We start from the raw sequence: 7,059 nt of genomic DNA, 5'->3' as shown, positions 1-7,059 counted from the left end.
TTTGATTTGTAGTTCCCTAGTTATCAGTGACACTGAGGATTTTTTACTAAGTATTGGACACATATATGTCTTACCTAGACATATATATATAGACTATTCAAGTCTTCTGCCTATATTTTAATGTAATTATTTCTTTTATGGGTTTTAAGTTGTATAGGTTATTTATAAATTTTGAATACTTATCCTTTCTCAGATGTCATTTACGAATACCTTCACCCATGCCATTAAGTGCCTTTTAATTTTATTAATTGTTTCCTTTGATGTAGAAGCTTTTTATTTTGATGAAGTCCCAAGAGTTCATTTTGGCTTTTGTTTCCCTGGCTTCAGGAGACATATGTAGAAAAATGTTGCTACGTTCAATGTCAAAGAGGTTATTGTTCTCTTCTACGATTTGGATAATTTCCTGTCTCACACTTAAGTATTTCATCCATTTTAAATTTATTTTTGTGTATGGTGTAAGAAAGTGGTCCAGCTTCACTTTTTTGCATGTTGTTATCCAGTTTTCCCAGCATTATTTGTTAAAAAGACTGCCTTTTCCCCATTAGATATTCTTTAATGTTTTGTGGAATATTAATTGACCTTATGGTTGTGGGTTTATTTCTGGGTTTTCTGTTCTGTTACATTGATCTATTTTTGTGTCAGCACCATATGGTTTTGATCACTACACTTTTGTAATATAACTTGAAGTCTGTAATTGCCATGCCTCCACCTTGGTTTTTCTTTATCAAGGTTTCTTTGGCTATTCAGGGTCTTTTGTGGTTACATACATATTTTAGGTTTGTTTTTTCTTGTTCTGTGAAAAATAACTGTTGGTCTTTTCAAAGGGATTTCATGAATATGTAGATTGTTTTGGGCAATATACTCATTTTAACATTCTTTCTTCTAATCCGTAAACATGGAATGTCTTTCCATTTCTTTTTGTCAGTTTAATTTCTATCATCAGGGTTTTTATAGTTTTCAGAGTGCACATCTTTCACCTCTTTGGTTAGGTTTACTTTAGGTATCTTACAGTTTTTGGTGGAATCGTAAATGGGATTGATTCTTTAATTTCTTTTTCTGCTGCATCATTGTTGGTGTACAGAAATTGAACAGATATATGTATGTTGAGTTTGAATCCTGTGACTTTACTGAATTTGTTTATCAGTTCTAGCAGATTTTTGTAGTCTTTCATGTATTTTATATATGATATAATGTCATCTGTAAATAGTAAAAGTTTTACTTCTTCCTTACTGATTTGGATGCTTTTTAAATTTATTTCTTTGTCTGATTGCAGAGACTACAATTTCCAGTATCATGTTGAATTAAAATGATGAGAGTGGGGAGCCCCATTTTGTTCCTGACTCTAAAGAAAAAGCTCTCAGTCTTTGACCATTTAGTTTGCAATTAGCTGTTGGTTTTTCATAGATAACCTCTATTATATTGAGGTGTTTCCATCTAAACCTACTTTCTTGAAGGCTTTTTCATGAATGGATGTTGTACTTTGTCAAAGGTTTCTTCTGCATCTATTCAAATGATCATGTGGCTCTTATATCTTTTTTCATGTGACATATCACATTGATTAAACCACACTTGCTATCCAGGAATAAATCCCACTTGGTCATAATGAATGATTTTTTTAATGTATTGTTGTATTACATTTGCTAGTATTTTGTTGAGTATTTTTGTATCTATTCTCATTGGAGTTATTGGACTGTAGTTCTCTTTTTGGTGGTTTGTTTATCTGGTTTTGGTATCAGGGTTATGCTGGTCTCATAGAATGAATTTGAAAGTTTTCCTTCCCTTTCTATTTTTTGAAATAGTTTGAGAATAATAGGTGTTTACTCTTCTTTAATGTTTGCTAGAGTTTTCCTGTGAAATAATTTGGCCCTGGAGTTTTCTTTTTGTTGGAGTTTTTTGACTACTGATTTAATTTCTTTGCAGGTTATTACTCTGTTCAACATTTGTAGGTCTTCTTGCTTCATTCAGTTTTGGTAACTTATATGTTTCTAGGAAACATATAATTATCAATTTTTTCTAGGTTGTCCAAAGAGTTGGCATATAGGTTTTCATAATATTATCTTACAATTATATTTTTATGGTTTGGTTCTTATTTCTCCTGTCACATTTGCCTTTTTTTTGATAAGCCTGTATATATGTTGATCAATTTTATTAAGTTTTTCAAAGAACCATCTCCTGGTTTCACTGATTTGTTCTCTTGTTATTGTGTTGGTTTTTGTTGTGTTTTTTTTTAGTTTCTAAATTATTTATTTCTGCTCTAATCTTTATAATTTCCTGTCTTCTGCTGGCCTTAGGCCTCATTTGTTGTTCTTTTTCTAGCTCCTTTAGGTGTAAGGTTAGGTTGTTTTCTTTAGGTTTTTCTTGCTTCTTGAGGTACACCTATATTGCTATATACTTCCCTCTCATGACCACTTTTGCTGCATTCCAAAGGTTTTGGATCATTCTGTTTTCATTTTCAATGTCTCCATGCAATTTTTTTGTTATCTGCTTGACGCATTCATTGTTTAGTAGCTCATACTTTAGTCCTCATTTATCTGTGGTCTTTCCAGATTTCTTGCTGTGGTTGGTTTCTACCTTCATAGCATTATGGTAAGGAAAGGTCCATAGTATGACTTCAATCTTCTTGTATTTGTTGAGGCTTATTTTTTGGTCTAATGTGTGATCTATTCTTGAGAACGTTCTATGTGGACATGAAAAGAATGTATATTCTACTGTTTTAAGATTGGAATGTTCTGAATATATCTGTTAGGTTCATCTGTTCCATTCAAAGCTGGTTTTTCTTCCTTATTGATTTTCTGCTTATATAATCTGTCCATTTAGGTAAGTGGGGTATAAATTCTGCTACTACTATTATATTATTAACCATTAGTTTCTTTAGGTTTGTTATTACTTGATTCATATATTTGGATGCTCTGATGTTGGTTGCATAAATATTTACAATTATTATATCTTTTTGTTGGATTTCCCTTTTTATTAATATACTATTATGGTATATTTTTAGAATAAGTAACTGAGCTCTGAGAGTGGCAATCTGGGGTGTACTCTTGGATAAGAATTGTTGAATAAGGCTGCTGGCTTTGTTTACTACCTAGATGAGGTTGTTGGGTAGGCTATATGACTGTCTGCATACTCTGATATTGGTAGATAGTAAGAACTGGGTACTATATTTAATAGTAAGTAAGGTTACAAATTAGTTTACTTGCCACGACCAGGCAGCAATATGGGACTCAAAGCCTGTAAAACTTGTTTGGGGATCTGAATCAGGCCAGAGGTGCACTTAATTAACTGGTCAAGTGAAGACACTGGTTGTGCTCTGCAGAGATAGGAAGCCATAGGTTGTGTTCTCCCTTTAAGTGCTATTGTATGTGTAGCTTTTGAGTGGGCTATTCAGATTCCTATATTCTCTCTTTATTTTCCTTGGTTGGACAAATTAAAGGTTTATTCAGAAAAGAACAGAACTATAAATTAAATTATTTGCCTGGGCACAGCAGGGGAAGCAGCTCTAAATCTTCTCATTGGAGAAGACAGAGAATCAGGAGAAATCTCTCAGTATAGTACTATGCTGGCCTGGGACAGGGACAATCTGGTCAATGTGTAGCCAATTCTCTTACTCTTTTAATGTAGTCTGTCTTGGTCTCTGTGGTGTAAGAGAGTGCTGAAGTTTCACCCCAGTGATTAACGATCCTTTTATTTTTCTCAAATAATTGTTAATTGGTTTTCTGGTAAGTGTAGGTAACATCAGGAACATTTTATGTCACCATATTGATATTATTCCTACTCTAAATTATTCCTTTGTGGCTACCATAATGATTTCATATAACAACTTATATTTATAATAGTCTATTTTAAGTTGATAACAACTTAAGTTTGAATGTATTCTAAAGTCTTAGAGATTTACTCTCCTCCCATGTTTTATGTTTTTGATGTCATATTTTAAATCTTTTCATCTATCTTATCTATTCTTTAATTATTTCAGTTACAGTTATTTGTATTACTCTTGACTTTTAACCTTCATACTACCTTCATAAGTGATTAATCCATTATATATACTGTATTTATCTTTATCAGCATGATTTATACTTTCATGTGTTTTCTTGTTGCTTTGTTGTTGTGTCTCATCTACTCAGCTTAAGGAAGTCTCTAATATTTTTTTGCAAGGCTTGTATAAAGGTGATGAACTTCTTTAGTTTTTCCTTGTATGGAAAAACTATTCATCTCTCTTTCAATTCTGAATGATGACTCTGCCAGATAGACTATTCTTTTTTTTCCTATCAGCACTTTTAATATATCATGCTACCCTTTCTAACCTGAAAATTTTCTGCTGAAAAAAATTTGCTTATAGTCTTTTGGGGTTTGTTTTGTATATAACAATTAGTTTTCCTACTTCTACTTATAAGATTTTTTCTTTATTTTTAACTTTTGACATTTTATTTATAATCTGTCTTGGTGTGGGTCTCTTTGTGTTCATGTTATTTAGAAATCTCTGGACATTCCATATCTGCATGTCCATTTTCTTCCTCAAGTTGAGGAAGTTTTCAGCCATTATTTCTTTAATGTTTTTTAAATTTATTTTTGAGAGAGAGAGAGGTACAGAGTACCAGTGGGGCAGGGGCAGAGAGATAGGGTTACACTGAAGCTGAAGCAGGCTTCAGTCCCTGAGCTCTCAGCACAGAGCCCAATGCTGGGCTTGAACTAGTGAACCATGAGATCATGACCTGAGCTGAAGTCGGATGCTTAACCGACTAAGCCACCAAGGCAACACAACAGCCACTATTTCTTTAAATAAAATTTCAGTCTTTTTCTCTCTTCTCCTAATGGGACTCATAATCTGAATGTTAGTCTGTTTGATGTTTTCTTATAAATTATTTAAGCTATCTTCACATTTTCTTTCTTTTATGCTGCTCTAATTGGGTGAGCTCCTGTTCCTTGTCTGAGTTCATTGATCCTTTCTTGCTTCATCTAGTCTTCTATTGATTCCAATATGTTTCTCAGTTCAATGATATTCTTTAGGTCTATGGCTTCTGTTCGGTACTCTGTTTCTTTCTTTCATATTTTTTAAAGAGAAATAGCAGGGGAGAGGCAGAAAGAAAGAGAGAGAGAGAATCTTAAGCAAGTTCCATAACCAGCACAGAGCCTGATGTAGGGTTCAGTCTCACCACTGTGAGATTATGGCCTGAGCCAAAATCAAGAGTCAGGCACATAATCAACTAAGCCGCCCAGGAACCCCTGTTTTGTACATTCTTATGTTTTCTATCTTTTTGTTGAAATTCTCACTGTGTTTATTTACTGTTCTCCTGAGTTTAATATCTTTACAGTCATTTCTTTGAACTCTTTATCAGATAAATTATTTATTCTGTTTCATTAAATTTTCCTTCCTGAGGTTTTACCTTTTTCTTTCATTTGGAGCATGCTCTTCTGTTTCTTCATTTTCTTTGACACTTTTTATTTTGGTTTATTGCATTAGATAAAACAGCCACCTCTCCCTGTCATGAAAGTTTGGCCTCATGTAGGAAATGAACCTTATTGTTCAATCTTGCCCTTGCAATTGATTGTCTCTCAAACCTTTGTGATTGTCCAGGTAGCTGATATTATTTTTAATAGTTCCTAGTAGTTGAGGTGTGCCAAGATGTCAGTGTCCCAAAAGGGAAGATCACAGTCAGTACCTAGTTTCATTCTGATTAAAAACCAGACCCTCAGGCAACACCTTTTAAAAGAATGCAAATCTATACAGTCTTGTAAGATGGCCAATATGAGCCCCACTGGACACCAGAACCAGGCTGAATTGTTACCTGGGCACAGTCACAATAATTGGGCCTCTGCATTACTGTATAGGCTCTATTCTGGAAGATGACAATGAGATGCAGTGAAGTAGAGAGACAGCACTCTGATGGTGTTTCCCAGCCTATGTTTTCTGAGAGCAATTTTATAGTCCCTAGATGTGTGTCAAATCTTAAACCTGTCCTTAAGCCTGAAGTTACAAGACAAGTTACACAGAATAGTTGGGCATGTGATTCATTTTGCTGCACGTGCTGTGCCTTGGGGGTAGTAGCTTGTCAAGAACTATCTTTCTGATTGTTACCTGTGGAGTCCAGAAACAAGACTCCCTGGCCACCAGAACCAAGTATGCAAAGGTTATCTCTGGGATAGCAGCTGCAAAAACCAAGACACCATATACATACTCTCTATATATACTGCATACATAGCTATATAAACAGCTTTAGATTTTGTGTGTCCTTGGGAGGAAGTGAGTACAGGTTCTCCCAATGCTCCCATCTTTAACTAGAACCAGATCCCTAAGTTTACAACTTCATTACTTCCTGTATATTTCTAGCCAAACGATAGTAATTATTATTAGTCACCTCCCAGCTTTTTTCCCTTTATACCTTTGGCTCAGGAAGTTTTCCAATAAGAATGCTTACTTTTTCTCTATTTTTGGCAACAACTTGAAAACATTTCCATCATGTAAGACCCAATTCAGATAAAATTTTGTAGGTCATGGGAATCTGATTCCAGAAGATCAGGAAATCTGCTAGTGTATAATAATATTTCCCAGAATTTTGCTACTCTCTTTCTCTCCCTTTAGTATCCAATTTGAAATTCAACTTCTGCAAACCAGTTGTTCTCTTCCCATTTTATCAATTCTGTACATCAAAAATTCTGCACGTGTAATTTACTTGGACAAAGTAATATCTATATGAAAAATGGAAGCCAACTTTCTATTCCAAAAACAAAATTATGGTTAAAGATTAAAACACCCGGGAACCAGACATAACTACTATAGAAATGAAGATAAGGAGATTGCCAGAAAGAGGACATATATATCTTTCCCATTCATTTACGATGTGATAGTATTTTCTGTTTCTATGAAATTCTGTGAGCTCTACTCACAGAGAATTTTCTTAATAAACACAATTTGTTCAGAGTATTGTATGTTAATGTTTAAGAAGAAAGAAAAATCAGAATTTCCCAAGATGTTCATCTTTCAGCTTTTAAAAAATTTTTTCTGTTTTATTATTTATTTTTGAGAGACAGAGACAGACAACACGAGCATGGGAGGATCAG

Source organism: Suricata suricatta, chromosome X (genome assembly GCF_006229205.1).
Source record: "Suricata suricatta isolate VVHF042 chromosome X, meerkat_22Aug2017_6uvM2_HiC, whole genome shotgun sequence".
Lineage (NCBI taxonomy): Eukaryota > Metazoa > Chordata > Mammalia > Carnivora > Herpestidae > Suricata > Suricata suricatta.
This window is presented reverse-complemented; position numbering follows the sequence as displayed.